The sequence below is a fragment of the Triticum urartu genome, chromosome 3A, assembly GCF_056163025.1.
Source record: "Triticum urartu cultivar PI428250 chromosome 3A, HENAU_Tu73, whole genome shotgun sequence".
Classification (NCBI taxonomy): Eukaryota; Viridiplantae; Streptophyta; class Magnoliopsida; order Poales; family Poaceae; genus Triticum; species Triticum urartu.
In genome coordinates this window covers 411,812,772-411,832,640 of record NC_141875.1, presented here as the reverse complement: position 1 = coordinate 411,832,640, position 19,869 = coordinate 411,812,772, and positions in this window count along the sequence as shown.

Sequence of the window (19,869 nt, the reverse complement as noted above, 5' to 3'; positions counted from 1 at the left end):
GCAGATCTACTGTCCGCCCCCTCTACCCAAACACACTACGGGCGCTCTCCTGACAAAGATGCTGACTCTGGCTCCTTATATGGTGCCGGAGAAGACCAAGAAGAAGGCCAAGGGAACCTAAAAGAGTTCCCGGCGCCAGGTGGTATCGGACTCATCGTCCGATAACTCCGCGACGCACTCCTCCCATGAAGATGAGGAGGAGGAAGATGAAGATGCTCCCCCTCCAGCCGGGGGAGACAAGAAAAGGAAGGCCTCCCCAACCGGGGAGGCCGAAGGGTCCAAGAAAGGAAGGACTCACCTTCTGGACTGCTCCACCACCGCCGCCGAAGGCGAAGACGAGTGGCTGCTCAGGGCCAAGCCCCTGGCGAAGTCGTAAGTATTCTGATACCAGAGTAACTCATAGCATTCCTTTGTCGCACTGCTTCTCCTAACGCCAAATATGATTATGCAGACCACCCCAAGACCGTATCGACGTATCCTCGTCGGACGGCTCCTTGGATTCGTCAGATATGGATAGCGATCCACTTCCGACCGCCTCCTCCCCTTGCCCTACGGACAATGCCGAGGTGTTGTCTCAAGGGGCACTGAGCCGGGGGGAGACAGTCCCGGAGGCGCCTCAAGGCGACCTTCCGGACTCTAGGAGCAAAGGGAGCAAGGCTCCCGGGGGCTCCAAGCTCGGCTCTCAGCCGAACACCGCACCGGAACCTCCAGTGGTTCCGGACTCGGGCAGGCGGCCCCCTTACAGAAATGGTAAGACGCCCATGCCGGTGACCTCTGTCCATCCAGAGGCACCGGACAACCTACTGGGAGTGCTTCACGGCGCTTCCATCGACGAAGAGCACCGCACTATTATGAGTGCGGTGATCAAGAAGGTTCAGTCCGCCAAGAGCGGACTGACTGAAGCCTGTGCCAGCCTTCTAACAGGCTTTGAGGTAAGTATTTAAAATATAAAATATTACCGCATAGACAGTAGCCCTTGATGCTCTGTTTGGTGTTCACAAAGAAAAGCCGAATAGAAGATCAAATAATATCTGCAGGAGTCTAACATAAGTATGTCTATATGCGTATGCAGGCTTCGCTGCTGACCTCTGCCGCACTCACTGCGGAGGTCGCCGCACTAAAGCAGGACCTCGACAGGTCCGAGAAAGAGCTCAGCCTTGCTAAGAGGTAGCTCGAGGAGAACAAAGGTAAGTAATACCTAGTCTATATATATATAAAAGATGCGATTGCAAAATGATAGGATCATCATGAATTTGCCAGGGGCCACGACTGAAGTGGTGGCCCTGAAGCAAGCGCTATCCGAGGCTGAAAACAAAGCGGCCCAGGAGCGCACCGAGCGGGAAAAGCAAGAGGCACGGGTGGGCGAGGTGCAGCAAGAGCTCCAAGCTCTCGTGACGAAGCACGAGGCGTTGGAGCTTGACCCGAAGACGCGAGAGTCTGAGCTTGCCGCGGCCCTTGAGAGCGCAAAGAATGCCAAGGCTGAAGCCCACAAGGCCTTCCAGGAGGTTGAGGCAATGAGGAAGATAGCGGCGGGTAAGGCATTCAATATACAAAGCAAGCATGTGAAAGTAAATTACTTGTTACTTACCCAAGTCCGGAGCTCTCCAGGAGCATTCACAGATTTTCCCCACAGCGTGTCAGATGCCGCAAAGTTTTACCAGGCCGAGGAGGGAAGCTCGACGGAGAAGCTGTTCTGGTCTCAGTATATTGGGACCGAACACCCGATGCCTTTGAGCGACCAGCTGAAGCAACTGGTCGAGCTGCACAAGGCGGCCGAACAGGCCATGAAGGGCTTTATAGTCTGGATGTGGCCTGGCGACGCCCTTCCCAACAGCTACTTCGGCTTGGTGAGGCGACTTGTGGATGCCTGCCCATGGCTGGAAGTCATCAAGCGGTCTGTCTGCATCGAAGGTGCACGCCGGGCTTTCGCCCGCGTGAAGGTGCACTGGGCCAAGATGGACGCCGTGAAGCTGGTGAAGGAGGGGCCGCCGCAGGGCAAGGAGCATCGCCATCCCGAGATGTATTATGAGGGTGTCCTGAAGGGTGCCCGTCTTGTAGCGGACGAGTGTGCGAAAGAAGTAATATTTGAATGAACTTGCTCATGTGATCCTGTATTATGAAAACTTGTTCATATGCGCTATGCAACGCTTGTTTGAATTTAAAATATTACCTTCTGTTCGGCTGTTTATCAAATCTGAGAGATGGCTAGTCGTTGGCTTCTGCCCCCATGCCACGAGTGCTAGGGTGTTCGGGATAAACCTGAGCACTCTTGTTCCCATTTTTGGGTCCTTCGAGGGAGGTGCTCAGCACAACGAACAAGGCAATCGGACTATAATGCTTTATCACTCTCACTTAGCCATAGAATTTTATAATTTTAAATTTTGGCGAAGCCCCTAGTATTCGGAAGGCCGAATTCGGGGCTCTATACACGCCTTAAGACGGACAAAGTCGACTCCTCGCTCTAAGCGGCATAAGTCTTTAGGGACTCGAAACCTCTCGAACAGCGACCAGTCTCTCGCCTTATCATGACAGTCAGTTTTAGCTTTCTCTACTGAGGTGCTTAGCCCAGCAGAACCGGGGCATAATCGCAGTAGTTCTCCCAATGCTACCTTAGCCGATATAGCGGAACGTAAGGTACCAAAACATGGGAGCCGGGCAAACTCAACTATTGACCCAAGACATGATTCGTAGCTGATGCATATAGTGCTATAAGTTCGGGGTGCCGCACTATCGAAAGTGTTCGTACTTCTCATGTCGTATTATGGGGTATGCTTAAGCCCTGGCGTATTTGCCGTACCATAGTGTATGGGTGCTGGATGTCATGAATGAACATATATATATATATATAAATATATATATATAAAAGAAGAATGCAATAATAGTCTTAGTGCTATGCATTGTTTATTCAAGAAGGTGCGTTAAAGCTGAATGATACAAGCCGTAGTCGTGCCCCCTCCCCACCTGTGCCCATGGTATTTTTAATGCGTAATTATGTATGCGTGGCACGGATTTGACCGTTTGGCTGGGACCGGGGTGGGGGCCGCATTGCTATGCGAGCTCGGAACGTGCCAGGCGATCTTGTTGCCGATTACTCCGGGCGCTCTTGAAGGTTTCCGGGTCCTTAATCTCCGAACTAGTGGATTGCCTTAAGAGGCTGCTTTGCGCTTCTGCTGCGAGGGCCGTAGTGTGCTCCTCCGTGCGGAGAGAGCGCTCTGTGTTTCCATTAACTGTGATGACCCCCCGAGGTCCTGGCATCTTGTGCTTGAGGTATGCATAATGCGGTACCGCATTGAATCTCGCAAATGCGGCTTGCCCGAGCAGTGCATGATAGCCACTACGGAACGGGACTATATCGGAGACCACTTCCAGCGTGACTGAGCCTGTGCAATGGGCCTCTACACCTGGTATGACGCCTTTGAAGGTCGTTTTTGCGGGTTTGATCCTTGAGGGGTCTATACCCATTTTGCGCACTGTGTCCTGGTAAAGCAGGTTCAGGCTGCTGCCGCCATCCATAAGGACTCAAGTGAGGTGAAATCCGTTAATGATTGGGTCTAGGACCAGTGCGGCGAATCCTCCATGACGGATACTAGTGGGGTGGTCCCTGCGATCGAAGGTGATCGGACAAGAGGACCATGGGTTGAACTTTGGGGCGACTAGCTCCAACGCATATACGTTCCTTAGCGTATGCTTCCGCTCCCTCTTGGGGATGTGGGTTGCGTATATCATGTTCACTATCCGCACTTGTGGGGGGAACCTCTTCAGTCCTCCGGTGTTCGGCTGCCGGGGCTCCTCCTCGTCATCGCTATGTGACCCCTTATCTTTGTTTTCGGCATTTAACTTGCCGGCCTGCTTGAACACCCAACAATCCTTGTTGGTGTGGTTGGCTGGCTTGTCTGGGGTGCCGTGTATTTGACACGAGCGGTCGAGTATACGGTCCAAACTGGACGGGCCCGGGGTGCTTCTTTTGAATGGCTTTTTGCACTGACCGGGTTTAGAGCCTTTGAATCCGACATTGACTGCCGTATCCTCGGTATTGTTGCTGTTAATGCGGCGCCTATGTTTGTTGCGACATGACCTGCGATTGCCATCCTTGGTATCCGAAGTACCATGCTTCTTTGATATGTTATTGCTGCGAGCCAGCCAGCTGTCTTCTCCCGCACAAAAGCGGGTCATGAGTGTTGTGAGGGCTGCCATAGATTTTGGCTTTTCCTGGCCAACGTGCCGGGCGAGCCACTCGTCGCGGATGTTATGCTTAAAAGCTGCTAAGTCTTCTGCATCCGGACAATTGATGATTTGATTCTTCTTTGTTAGGAACCGTGTCTAGAATTGCCTGGCCGACTCCACTGGCTGTTGAATTATGTGGTTCAAGCCATCAGCATCCGGCGGTCGCACATAAGTGCCCTGGAAGTTGTCGAGGAATGCGGCTTCCAGATCTTCCCAACAACCAATGGACTCTGCTGGCAAGCTGTTGAGCCAATGCCGAGCTGGTCCTTTGAGCTTGAGTGGGAGGTATTTGATGGCATGTATATCATCACCGCGGGCCATGTGGATGTGTAGGAGGAAATCCTCGATCCATACCGCAGGATCTATTGTGCCGTCATATGATTCGATATTTACGGGTTTGAAACCCTCTGGGATTTGGTGATCCATTACTTCGTCTGTGAAGCATAGGGGGTGTGGGCGCCTCTCTACTGGGCTATATCGCAACGCAGCTCAAATGAGTCTTGCACGCTGTGTTCGGCCCAGCCGGATTTACTTTTACTGTATCTAGTGTGACGGCTATCGTCTCGCGTTGTGGCGTGGCCTCGTGATCCGTAGATTGATCTTGCATGTTTTGTGTTGTCCTCCAATACGTCTCGCAGGTCAAGCATGTTTCCTCGTGCTTTGTCATTTTTATTTGAGTGGCAGCGGGGTGCGGGCTGAGCTTTTGGCTGAAATGCCTCTCTATCGTGGCCACGAGGTGGCCGGTCCGCCGCATCATATGTTGAAGATGTAGGTTTGAGTGCTTCCTCCTCCAGTCGGGGTAGCAACCTACGCTTTGGGTAACTCTTGGAGGGGCGTTCGAGTTTATATTCCTCGGCCACAAGGACTTCAGTCCATCTGTCAGCTAGTAAATCTTGATCAACTTGAAGATGCTGTTGCTTTTTCTTAAGGCTATTTGCCATGGCTATAAGCCGGCGCTTGAAGCGCTCTTGTTCGATGGGATCCTCAGGCACGACGAATTCGTCATCGTCGAGGCTCGCCTCGTCTTGGGAGGGAGGCATGTAATTATCATCCTCCGCCTCTCCGTCTACCGCTCTCTCTGGAGGGCTGGCTTCTCCATCCTCCTGCCCCAGATCTTGCTGGAGGGGATTGTTGTCGTCTTCGGCACTGTCCGGAGTGCTATTTTCTCCTGTGCCGTGGTCACCGCTTTTGCTTTGGCAAGACTTAGAGTGGCGCCGCTGACGCCGGCGCTTGGGTTGCTTCTTGGAGGGGTCATCCTCCGCTGTCTCATCGTCATTGCCTTCTTTGGGTGTGTCCATCATGTATATATCATATGATGAGGTGGCTGTCTAGTGCCCGATGGGCAGTGGTTCCTCTTCACCTCCCACATCGTCGTCCATGCCGTCGATGTCTTCGGAGTCAAAGTCGAGCATGTCGGTTAAGTCGTGGACAATGGCTACTAAGTGGGTGGTGGGTGGGCGGCGAATTTCTTCGTCATCTGCATCCCAATCCTGCCAGACATAGTTCGGCCAGGACTCTCCTGACAAGGAGAGAGACCTTAATGAGTTCAGTATGTCGCCGAAGGGCGAGTGCTGAAAGATATCCGCGGAGGTAAACTCCATGATCGGCGCCCAATCAGATTGGGTGTCCGTGGCCGGGGAGGAATCTGGTAGTTCGGCGCCACGGCTCTCATGAAGGGTAAGGTCGATACTCGGCTCGATCACAGATGAGAGTGCAACCTCCGTGGGAAGGTCTATCCACCTGCCCATGGAAGGCGCAGCTGGCTCCGAATTGAGGGTCGGAGCGGTTGCCGGTGCGATCTCTTGGACACTGTCCGATGGCAGAGCTAAATCATGCTCATCGTGGTCGTGCGGCGCACTAGGCAGGGGCTCGAATCCGTCGAAGATCAAGTCTTCGCGGATATCGGCCATGTAGTTTAAGCTTCCAAACTTGACCTGATGGCCAGGGGCGTAACTCTCGATCTGCTCCAGATGGCCAAGCGAGTTGGCCCGCAGTGCGAAGCTGCCGAATACAAAGATCTATCCAGGGAGAAAAGTCTCACCCTGGACTGCATCGCTATCGATGATCGAAGGATCCATCAAGCCTAACGGCGACAACACAGAGGAACTCTCACAAGCACCAATGTCGGTGTCAAAATCGGCGGATCTCGGGTAGGGGGTCCCAAACTGTGCGTCTAAGGCGGATGGTAACAGGAGGCAGGGGACACGATGTTTTACCCAGGTTCGGGCCCTCTTGATGGAGGTAAAACCATACGTCCTGCTTGATTATTCTTGATAATATGAGTAGTACAAGAGTTTATCTACCACGAGATCGGAGAGGCTAAACCCTAGAAGCTAGCCTATGGTATGATTGTATGTTGTCCTACGGATTAAAACCCTCGGTTTATATAGACACCGGAGGGGGCTAGGGTTACACAAGGTCGGTTACAAAGGAGGAGATATACATATCCGTACTGCCTAGCTTGCCTTCCACACCAAGTAGAGTCCCATCCGAACACGGGACGAAGTCTTCAATCTCGTATCTTCATAGTTCAACAGTCCGGCTAAAGGATATAGTCCGGCTATCCGGAGACCCCCTAATCCAGGACTCCCGCACCTGTTATTTCAGTTAAAATAGGATATCACTATTATCATGGTTTATGTGGCATGGGTGCTAGTGTGAGTGCTATTCCTTACACTTTATATGAAGACATCATGAAAGACATAGCACCTGCTGAGATAGAACACATAGATGCTACTATTAAACTTGCTAATAGAGACACCATATCACCATTTGGGATTATTAGAGATGTTGAAGTCTTGTGTGGGAAAATAAAATATCCTACTGATTTTCTTGTTCTTGGTTCCCCACAAGATTACTTTTGTCCCATTATCTTTGGTAGACCTTTCTTGAATACAGTTAGTGCTAAGATAGATTGTAATAAACAAACTGTTGGTGTTAGCTTTGGTGATGAGTCTCATGAGTTTTACTTTTCCAAGTTTAGTAGAAATCATCATGGAAAATAATTGCCTAGTTAGGATAAATTAATTGGTCTTGCTTCTATTGCTGTTCCACCTACTGATCCTTTAGAACAATATTTGCTAGACCATGAAAATGATTTACATATGCATGAAAGAAATGAAATAGATAAGGTTTTCTTTGAACAACGTCCTCTGCTTAAATATAATTTGCCTATTGAAACTCTAGGAGGTCCTCCTCCACCTAAAGGTGATCCTGTGTTTGAATTAAAACAATTGCCAGACACTTTGAAATATGCTTATCTCGATGAAAAGAAGATATATCCTGTTATTATTAGTGCTAACCTTTCAGAACATGAATAAGAAAGATTACTGAAAGTTCTAAGGAAGCACCGGGCTGCTATTTGATATACTCTTGATGATTTAAAGGGCATTAGTCCCACTCTATGTCAGCACAAAATTAATATGGAACCTGATGCTAAACCCGTTGTTGATCACCAACGTCGGTTGAATCCAAAAATGAAGGAAGAGGTAAGAACGGAAATCTTAAAACTTCTGGAAGAAGGTATAATCTATACTATAGCTGATAGTAGATGGGTAAGTCCTGTTCATTGTGTCCCTAAGAAAGGAGGTATTACTGTTGTTCCTAATGATAAGAATGAACTTATTCCACAAAGAATTGTTACAGGCTATAGAATGGTAATTGGTTACAGAAAATTAAACAAAGAAACTAGAAAAGATCATTACCCCTTGCCTTTTATTGATCAAATGCTTGAAAGATTATCTAAGCACACACACTTCTGCTTCCTAGATGGATACTCTGGCTTTTCACAAATACCTGTTTCTCAACCTGATCAAGAAAAGACTACTTTGACTTTTCCCTTTGGAACTTATGCTTATAGACGTATGCCTTTTGGCTTATGTAATGCACCTGCTACCTTTCAAACATGTATGACTGCTATATTCTCTGAATTTTGTGAAAAGATTGTTGAGGTCTTCATGGATGACTTTTTTGTTTATGGGAAGTCTTTTGATGATTGTTTAAGCAATCTTGAGCGAGTTTTGCAGAGACGTGAACAAAAAAATCTTGTCTTGAATTGGGAGAAGTGCCACCTTATGGTTAATGAAGGCATTGTCTTGGGTCATAAAATTTCTGAAAGAGGTATTGAAGTGGAAGAAGCTAAGGTTGATGCAATTGAGAAAATGCCATGTCCTAAGGACATCAAAGGTATTCATAGTTTCCTAGGTCATGCTGGTTTCTATAGGAGATTTATCAAAGACTTCTCTAAAATTTCTAGGCCTCTCACTAATCTTTTGCAAAAGGATATTCCATTTGTTTTTATGATGATTGTTTAAAAGCCTTTGAAACACTCAAGAAAGCCTTAATATCTGCACCTATTGTTCAACCACCTGATTGGAATTTGCCTTTTGAAATTATGTGTGATGCTAGTGATTATGCTGTTGGTGCTGTTCTAGGACAAATAGTTGATAAGAAACTTAATGTTATTCATTATGCTAGTAAAACTCTAGAGAGTGCTCAAAGAAATTATGCTACTACTGAAAAATAATTATTAGCGGTGGTGTTTTCTTGTGATAAATTTAGATCTTATATTGTTGTTTCCAAAGTAACTATACACACAGACCATGCTGCTATTTAATATCTTATGGAAAAGAAAGATGCTAAACCTATACTTATTTGTTGGGTTCTCTTGTTACAAGAATTTTATTTACATATCATTGATAGAAAAGGAGTTGAGAACCCCGTAGATGATAATTTGTCTAGGCTTGAAAATGTGCTTGATGACCCACTACCTATTGACGATAGTTTTCCTGATGAGCAGTTAGGTGCAATAAATGTTTCTCATAGTACTCCGTGGTATGCTGGCTATGCTAATTACATTGTTGCTAAATATTTACCACCTAGCTTTACATACCAGCAAAAGAAAAAATTCTTCTATGATTTAAGACATTACTTTTGGGATGACCCACATCTTTATAAAGAAGGAGTATGTCGGTGTCAAAACCGGTGGATCTCGGGTAGGGGGTCCCGAACTGTGCGTCTAGGTGGATGGTAACAGGAGGTGGGTGACACGATGTTTACCCAGGTTCGGGCCCTCTTGATGGAGGTAATACCCTACGTCCTGCTTGATTGTTCTTGATAATATGAGTAGTACAAGAGTTGATCTACCACGAGATCGAAGAGGCTAAACCCTAGAAGCTAGCCTATGATATGATTGTGTGTTATTGGTCCTACGGACTAAACCCTCCGGCTTATATAGACACCGGAGGGGGCTAGGGTTACACAGAGTCGGTTACAAGGAAGGAGATCTACATATCCGTACTGCCAAGCTTGCCTTCCACGCCAAGGAGAGTCCCATCCGGACACGAGACGAAGTCTTCAATCTTGTATCTTCATAGTCCAACAGTCCGGCCAAAGGATATAGTCCGGCTGTTCGGATACCCCCTAATCCAGGACTCAGTAGCCCCCAAACCAGGCTTCAATGATGATGAGTCCCGCGCGCAGATTGTCTTCGGCATTGCAAGGCGGGTTCTTCTTCAAACTCCGAGTACCTGCTAAATAGTGTCCGGCTTCTTGTAAATGTTGCGCTTCTTGGCTTCTGCATCCACTAATGGCCATCTTCCACGTGTCAAGCGAATGTGAGGAGCCAGGGTGTTTTTACATTTACCACCCCATCTATGTGAATGAACAGTCTGTTAAATAGACGAGGATCCTCAGATCCAAACCACACCATCCTCCCTCAGCGAGCATTCATCGGAGCGCGCCCGAAAAAATCCATCCCAACATGGCCGGCCAACGCAACTCCTCCTCTCACTCCCGCAGCCCCAAGCCCGGAGATTGGGAGAAGTGTTCCATCCCGCACCGCCAATTAGTGAAGCTACAGACCCAGGGATTCCTCCCTCCAGCGTATATGGTCCCGGTTCGAGCCGGGCTCGCCACCTATAATGGCGAGGAGCAAGCGGAGAGCTTTCCCAACCCCTCTAAGGGAGAGCGGGTATGCCTTGTCCCTTATTTGTTAAGGGGACTCGGATTTCCAATCCATCCATTTCTCCGAGGGCTCCTGGAGTTCTATGGCCTCTAGTTGCACAACCTCACCCCTGCCTCCATACTGCACATCGCTGGTTACATAGCCCTTTGCGAGCTGCTTCTGGGTTGCGAAGCTCATTTCGCGCTGTGGAAGAAGTTGTTCTGCCTTATGCCCCATACACAGAGGGTGGAGCCGAAGTATGGCGCATCGCCGGGACCGGATACCTATCCGGTACCCCGAAAAATACGTCCGAGGACTGGCCTTTGGAGTGGTTTTATATGGAGGATGTTCCTCTCCCGGATCCTATCCGGATTGGTCTTCCTGAGTTTGACAATGCCCCTTTGAAGAAACGCCTAAGCTGGCGCCCACGGAGCCCACAGGAGGAAGATGATAGAGACATATTTTATCTGATGGTCCGGATAAAGTTGCTGGCCAAATCAGGACTGACCATACCGAGATTGTGGCAATATGCATTATGCGGGGGGTGCAGCCACTTCAATATAGAGGCCACCCCATGTGGCACTTCAACGGGGAAGATGATGCCACTCACTGCGGGCGCAAGGGACCGGACTCAGATGCTGCTCTAGCGAAAATTCTATCCGATCTGTATAAGGGGGAATAAGAGGAGTTCCTCCGCATCAAGCCACGGGATGGATTCTCCATGAACAACCCTCAAAGCTGGGTGAGCTTCCTCTCTTTTTACTTCCATCCTACCCTTGTTTTCATGATAAATATTTACCTTGCCGTTTCATCGCAGGAACTACGTAAGGCGGTAGGGGAGATCAATAGCCCACCTCCACCACCGGAGGATCCTGAACGGGTCCTCGACCCCGGCCTCAAAGAGGATCCGGACATATTCGTGGAGCTGATTGATAGGATTTTTCTATCAGCTAAGCTGTGATGACGCCATGGTGGCCATTATAGCCGACTACCCTGGGCTACTCCCAGCCTCGTAGGTACATGAGACCGGAGTCCCAATCTTTGAAAAGGATTTCCTTTTATGCACTTCACCTACCGTATACAAACGGTGTTTTATAGGGAAGGCCCTCGGGACGCCATGCCGAGCCCGCGGCGACTCGCCAACAAGGGGTTTCAAAGCCGGACAGGCTAAAAAGGAAGGCGGCCCGGACGGAGACGCCGGCGCAGAGGTATGATGCAACACCTCACTCCGTGGTTGTTGTCTTTAAAAACATAATAACACCCGTGTTTCCTAGAAGGAAGAACGCTCGCCAGACAATATCCGGAGAGGTCGCCGATCACGCCTCTACCAGTCGGGCTCCAGGGCCGGACACAGAGGCGGAAGATAACACGAGGCACACGTCGGATACTCCTTCTACAGAGGATGCAGATAAGATATCCGCAACGAATTCCAAAGTGGAGAGCGCCATGAATCACAGGCGTCGTCGAGCCGTACTCCGTGACGCTTGTTTCTCCCGAGAGGTATTTGATGCATTCAACTAAGGAGATGCATACATCCGTGCTGCTCAAAATGGTCTAGCCAGAGCCACGGACCAGTATGTAAAGGATGTATGGGTAAGAAAATTTGATGAGTATATATATCAGTAGCCCCTGAGACTTGAAATAGTTGGCACAACTGATTTAAGGATCATTTATTGTGCAGGTTCTTACAGAGAAGAATACTCGACTGTCACAGGAGCTGGAGGAATGCAAGACCCAACTTCGGGCCGCCGTCGCCGCATTGAAGGAACCTAAAAAGTCCCCAGCTGGTAATATTTGTTGCAAAGAACGATAGGTACCATATAGTGTGCGACATGGCTGCAGATCTAACAATAGATATTGCAGATGACTCCAGAGAGAATCCGGAGGACCAGCATGTCGTACGACAGCTAAGGGCTGGCGAACGCGTGCTGACTAAGGTCATGCGGGAGAAAAACAATCTCCAAGACGCCAATACCAAGCTGAGCATGGAACTGAAAGATGTTCGAGCCCAGCTTGCAGACTCCGTGAAGGAGAATAAGCGGCTTCGACGCGGCATTTTCAGTAAGTGCTTGAACGAACCCTTAAAAGAATGCGGCGAAGAAGCCTTCTAACAGAGTTATGTCTGCAGGTATGCTGACGGGTCGTTCCATGGAGGAGATGCCCGGGTCTGCGGGTGATCTTCTACCCGAGCTCTCACGGCTGCACGAACAAGTTCGGCAGGTGATGCAAAGTATTGCCCAGGCCTTGTGGCCATCCATCTCCCTGCCAGCAGGCATTGGAGAGCTTGCGGAGAAGCTCAAGGGAGCACGGCGGCGCTTCCGATTATGGAAGATATCGGCCTGCCGTCAAGGTGCCAGGGAAGCCTGGGCCATGGTGAAGACGCGGTATACCAAGGCTGACCCAAACCACATGGCCGAGGTCGGACCTATGGGGCCCGATGGGAAACAGATCCCCATTAGCTTAGTGTATGGGAAAGTAGAATTAGCCGCAAAGTATTCCCAACAGGATTGTAGGCTAGACAGCCTGTTGGATGGTATAGAAGAGGAATTTAGTCAGTCTACATGACTATGTAATTAAATTGACATGTATAATGCCTTCTAGCTGGATTGTAAATCATTTGTCATGACGGACCTTTTCGCTTCAACCTTGGGACCCGATAGTCCGGATTGTATCCGAATACCCGCTCAGTTATATAAGAACCGGGGTATGCATGGAAACCAGGCGTAGGGGTCATTAGTGCTTGAACAGACAAGTACCCAACTAGTTATGTTATATTACATGGGTAGTAAGAAACATCTTCCAGGGAGAATAGTTCCATTAAGGGTTCCTTTCCCTGGGTACGCATGCCCTAAAGTGCATGCCCGAACTGCTAGAGGAGACGCAGGCAAAAACATCTGGGGGCACATATGGAAAATAAATAAAAATCATCTTTTGTTCACTGACCGAATATTCCCTTAAGAACGCTAGCTTTCGGCTTCACCCAGTCTGAGGTACACATCCAGCTGACCCGACAGTAACAATCGCAGAGGTGCTCCCCTTATGCCCTAGCCGAATTAACGGGAACATAGGGCATAAATACAAGAGCCAGGCAACCCAGCTTGGCCAAAACTTAAGTCATATCGATGCATATAATGGCGAAGAAAAGGTACACACGGAAGAATAACACATGTGCGGGGCATGAAGCTGAGATAAACAATTAAGCTTCAGTGTAAGAAGCCCCCAGGTATAATGAGCGCGGTTAACGCATCAATAGTGTGCAAGCAAGGCACACGTTGGCCCTTGAAGGTCTTGAGAAAGAATAAAATAAAGAAAGAGAGAAAAGACAGATAATGTATATGCAAAAAATGGACATAGGAAGGAGACAAACATAGAGTCCGGCACTAGGCGGAGAATCTTCAGAGCCTGGCTGCGTTCCATGGGTTCGGCTCAAGTCGATTATTCGATGCATCCTGTAGACGATACGCTCCACCGGTCAGAACTTGGTTAATAATGAAGGGACCTTCCCATTTGGGCTCGAGCTTGGTCTTTTTCTTCTCCGGTAGGCATAGAACTAGCTCGCCAACGTTATAAGTTTTGGCCCGTACTTCTCTGCTTTGGTATCTTCGAGCCTGTTGCTGATAGAATGCGGAACGGGCTTTTGCCACATCGCGCTCCTCCTCCAGGGTGTCCAGACTGTCCTGCCGATCGAGCTCGGCTTCTCTTTCTTCATACATGCGCACTCGATGTGAGTCATGAATTATGTCGCAGGGCAGAACCGCCTCTGTGCCGTACACCATAAAGAAGGATGTGTATCCGGTAGTACGATTCGGCGTGGTCCGCAGCCCCTAGTGTACGGAGTCGAGCTCCTCTATCCAGTGCGTGTTATACTCCTTTAAGGATGGCACTAATCTGGGTTTGATGCCATTCATGATAAGACCATTTGCTCGCTCAACTTGGCCGTTGGTTTGTGGGTGATAGATAGAAGCATAATCGACCTTGATGCCCATGTTGCTGCACCAGAGATTTACCTCGTCGGCCGTGAAGTTCGTGCCGTTGTCAGTGATGATGCTGTGGGGGACGCCATAACAGTGTACAACCCCGGATATGAAGTCTATCACCGGTCTAGATTCGGCCATTTTAACAAGTTTGGCTTCTATCCATTTGGTGAATTTATCCACCATGACCAGTAAGTATTTTTTCTCATGGGTTCCCCTTTAAGGGGTCCAACCATGTCAAGCCCCCAGACCATGAAGGGCCAGGTAATGGGGATTGTTTGGAGGGAGGTGGGAGGCATGTGGCTTTGGTTTGCAAAAAGCTAGCAACCGACGCAGCGTTGGACCAAGTCCTGTGCATCTACCCGGGCCGTCGGCCAATAAAAACCTGTATGGAAGGCCTTGCTTACAAGGGCCCAGGCTGCAGCGTGGTGGCCGCTGAGTCCGGCGTGAATTTCTGCCAAAAGCTTCCGCCCTTCCTCTTCGTAGATGCACTTTTGAAGGACTCCGGTAGTGCTTTTTTTATACAGCTCTCCCTCGTGGACCCAGTAGGCTTTTGATCGCCGCACTATGCAGCGTGCCTCATTTTGGTCCTTGGGAAGTTCCTGCCTAGTTGGGTAGGCTAGGAATGGTTCTTTCCACGGGGCGATGATGGCCATTATTACGTGGGCTGAAGGTGTTATTTCGGTGGCAGAGCCTCCGATTATGTCAGAGTGTTCGGTATCGGGCATTTTGGCCGGGTCCGGACTATTGTTACCGGTGTCCCCTTCCCATACCACGGATGGCTTAAACAACCTCTCCAAAGATGTTGGGGGGGACCGCATCGCGTTTTGCACCGATGCGGGGGAGGATATCCGCCGCTTGATTGTTTTCCTGAGCCACATGGTGAAATTCGAGCCCCTCGAACCGAGCTGACATCTTTAGGACGGCGTTGCGATAGGCCGCCATTTTTGGATCCTTGGCATAGAAGTCTCCATTTATTTGGGATATTGCGAGGTTCGAATCCCCACGCACCTCCAGGCGTTGAATGCCCATGGAAACTGCCATCCAAAGACCATGTAACAGGGCTTCGTATTCAGCTGTGTTGTTGGAGTCTGTATACAGTATCTATAGTACGTATTGAACTATATCTCTAGTTGGGGACGTCAGGACGACGCCAGCTCCCAGACCATCCAGCATTTTGGACCTGTCGAAGTGCATGATCCAATTGGAGTATGCGCCGTACTCTTTAGGGAGTCCGGCTTCCGTCCATTCGGCGACAAAGTCGGCCAATACTTGCGATTTAATGGCTCGCCGGGGTTTGTATGTTATGTCGAACGGGAGGAGCTCAATGGCCCATTTGGCAATCCGGCCCGTGGCATGGCAGTTGTTTATAATATCATTAAGTGGAACTTCCGAGGCTACTGTAATTGAACACTCTTGAAAGTAGTGTCGCAGCTTCCAGGATGCCATGAATACCGCATAGCCTATCTTTTGATAGTGTGGGTACCATGATTTGCATGGAGTGAGGATAGTGGATACATAATATACCGTCTTTTGAAGGGGGAATTTATGTCCGTCCGTTTCTCGTTCGACGACGAGCACTGCGCTTACAACCTGATGAGTTGCTGCAATGTACAACAGCATTGGTTCGCTGATGTTTGGCGCGGCCAGGATTGGGTTGGTTGCCAGTATGGCTTTTATTTCTTCCAATCCAGCCATGGCAGCATCCGTCCACTCGAAGTGTTCGATGCGCCGAAGGAGGCGATAAAGGGGTAATGCCTTTTCTACTAAGCGGGAGATAAAGCGGCTTAGAGCCACCACACATCCGGTTAATTTCTGGATTTGTTTGAGGTCCGTTGGGATAGCCAACTGTGACAGAGCTTGGATTTTGGCTGGATTTGCTTCAATTTCTCTACTGGAGACAATGAAACCCAGGAGCTTTCCAGCTGGTACACCGAAAATGCATTTTTCTGGATTGAGCTTGATGTCGTATGTTCGGAGGTTGTCGAATGTGAGCCTCAAGTCGTCTATTAGAGAGTCGTCGTGTTTGGTTTTGATGACCACATCATCTACGTATGCCTCTACTATTTTGCTGATCTGTTTCTCTAGACATGTCTGATCATGCGCTGATATGTTGCGCCAGCGTTTTTGAGCCCAAAAGGCATTGTGTTGAAACAAAAGGGGCCGTATGGTGTGATAAATGCCGTTGCGGCTTGGTCGGACTCCGCCATCTTGATTTGGTGGTAGCCGGAGTATGCGTCGAGGAAACACAATGAATCGAGTCCTGCGGTAGCATCGATAATTTGATCAATGTGGGGGAGGGGGAAGGGATCCTTTGGGCAAGCCTTGTTGAGGTCCTTGAAATCGACACATAAGCTCCAGGATTTGTCCTTATTTGGTACCATCACCAGGTTTGCTAGCCAGTTCGGGTGTTTTATTTCTCTAATGAATCTGGCCTCCAATAACTTGGCTAGTTCCTCTCCCATAGCTTGTCTCTTAGGTTCAGAGAAACGCCGAAGAGTCTGCTTGACCGTCTTGAATCCCTTTAGAATATTAAGACTGTGCTCGGCTAGCCTGCGTGGGATTCCTGGCATGTCTGAGGGGTTCCAGACGAATATGTCCCAATTCTCGCGCAGGAACTATCATAGTGCGGCGTCCACGGCGGGGGTTTAACTGTGCCCCGATGGAGGCTATTTTTGTAGGGTCCGTTGGGTGGACTTGGAATTTGACTATTTCATCCTCTGGTTTAAAAGAGGTGGACTTGGATCTCTTGTCAAGTATCATGTCGTCCCTGTCCACTGTGGAGCGTAGCGCAGTTAATTCCTCGACCGAAAGGGCTTCGAATAATGCCTCGAGGGCCAATGCGGCTGTTTTATTTTCGGCGCGGAGTGCTGTGTCCGGATCACTAGCGAGAGTGATGATTACGTTGGGCCCGAGCATTTTGAGCTTCATGTACCCGTAATGGGGTATGGCTTGGAAGATCGTGAACGCCTCCCGCCCTAAAAGGGCGTGGTATCCGCTACTGAATGGGGCCACTTGGAATGTAATTTCTTCGGACCTATAGTTCTCCAGCATGCCGAATACCACATCTAGTGTAATTTTCCCAGCACAGCATGCTTCCCGACTGGGGATGATTCCTCTGAAGGTTGTGCTGCTTTGCTCAATGCGGTTCCAGTCTATTTCCATTCTTTGAAGAGTTTCCTCATAGATGAGGTTTAATCCACTGCCGCTGTCCTTGAGTACTTTGGTGAGTCGAAAGCCGTCCACAATTGGACTGAGGACCAGTGCAGCTGGTGCTCGGGCTGTTCGGAATTTAGGTTCGTCACTGGCATTGAAGATAATAGTCATGTCACTCCATGGATTTATTGCTGCCACATGGCAGATTTCGACAAGGCTGCGGAGTGTTCGGTTGCGCCTATTATTTGATGCGAAGGTTTCAAAGAATGTTAATACTGTATTGTTATCCCCGGGATGGTGCTCTGTGGCATCTGGGATGAGAAGATCCTCACCACTTTTGGCCACCTGTCGGAGTACCCAACATGCTCTAAGGCTGTGTATTGGTATGGTATCCGCTGTACTATGAATTTTGCAGGGTCCGTTGAGCCATCCCTCCAATACGGTTCCACGCCCTGTAGAGGGTTTTTGCTTCTTTGTAATTAACTCGGGTGTCTTGTGAGTGCACCCTTTTACTTCGGACAGGGTGTATATTTGGAGCCGGATTATCCCAAAATTTCGTTTCGGTTTTCCAGGCGCTTTCCATCGCATAGTACTTTCATACTATAGACGCCAAGTCAGCGAAGCGTGATATGTCACGGCGACTTATGGCGTTAAGGATTCCCTTGTTCATGCAATTATTGTAGAAAAATGAGACTGCGTCTTCCTCGCGACAGTCCTTAACCTTGTTCATCACAAGGAGGAATCTGGCCCAATAATGATTTACTGTTTCCTGGGGCGCTTGCCTGATGTGGGAAAGATCGTTTATGTTTGGGTGGGTGGGTGGGTGGATTTGAGTCCGAACCCTTACCCGATCTGAGACCCAGGGGCCGAGGAGTTTCCAATCTTGGAAGTTCGGGTTCCGGGATGTTGCCCGATAAGTCTGGCCCGCCGCCTGACTCTAGGTTCAGGGCTTGGGTGATGTCCTCCCGTAAACGGGTATCCGGCTGGAGAGCTCAGGAATTCGGATATAGTTAGTCCTCAAGATAGAGGAAGAATCGCCGCATTGTTCCTCCACCACCGCAATATGATGGGTGACCGGTGGAGAGTTAATCTCCCTCTGATCGGGTTTAAGCCCAATCCGATCATAGTCCGTAGTGACTCCCAAGGCAGCGATGCGATCCAAGAGCTCGTTTAGGGATGAGAGCTCCATTGGATCCATCTGCTCCGCAAATTTTGAGCCGACGTGGAGGTTGTTTTCGATGACTCGAGAAGTCATCGTCGGTGCAGCAGCCGAACGGGCGGTCATGATGAAACTGCCTAGCCAGAGAGTTTGGCCGACAGCCAGGGCTCCCCCGGCGGTAATGTTGTTTTTAACAACAAGATGAGGCATCCTTGCTTACGGTGACGACACAGTGGAACTCTCAATGAAAGCACCAATGTCGGTGTCAAAACCGGCGGATCTCGGGTAGGGGGTCCCGAACTGTGCGTCTAGGTGGATGGTAACAGGAGGTGGGTGACACGATGTTTAACCAGGTTCGGGCCCTCTTGATGGAGGTAATACCCTACGTCCGGCTTGATTATTCTTGATAATATGAGTAGTACAAGAGTTGATCTACCACGAGATCGAAGAGGCTAAACCCTAGAAGCTAGCCTATGGTATGATTGTGTGTTGTTGGTCCTACGGACTAAACCCTCCGGTTTATATAGACACTGGAGGGGGCTAGGGTTACACAGAGTCGGTTACAAGGAAGGAGATCTACATATCCATACTGCCAAGCTTGCCTTCCACGCCAAGGAGAGTCCCATCCGGACACGGGACGAAGTCTTCAATCTTGTATCTTCATAGTCCAACAGTCCGGCCAAAGGATATAGTCCGGATGTCCGGATACCCCCTAATCCAGGACTCCCTCAGAGTAGATGGTATCATTAGACATTGTATACCTGAGCATGAACAGGGACAAATCCTACGGAAATGTCAGTCCGAGGCTTATGAAGGGCATCATGCTGGAGATAGAACTGCTCACAAGGTATTGAAAACTGGATTTTATTGGCCTACTCTCTTCAAGGATGCCTGTAAGTTTGTCTCTTCTTGTGTGTCAAAGAATAGGTAATATCAGGGAGCGTCAAGAAATGCCTATGAACTATTCACTTTGTCGGCGTCCTAGGAATGGGGGTCCCCAGACTTGACTGCCTGGGGCCCACGGCGTGGCTCCACCAGCGGCCCTGTACGGCCCATCTTCACCAGCAAACACTCAAGGCCCTCGCGAGGGGCCAAGCCTCGTGAGGCGGACGATGCAAGACCTCCTCGGGGGAGGCCTCACCAGGCTGGCTCGTGAGGGGCAGAGAGATCAAGGCAAGGGGCACCTCACGAGGTTCCTATGACGCAAGCCATGAGGACCAAGGCCAGGCGGGCACCAAGCGGGCGCCAGCGCGCGCAGTGTCCTCGTTTAGCCTTTGGTGCTAAAGAGGCAAGCGCAGGCGTGGAGTCCCGAGGCATCAAGCAAAGGTTTCCATATCGGTGCAACAAGACCAAGACCAGCAGGACGGCAGGACGGAGGTCACTATGGAACCCAGGACGACGTCATCACCAGA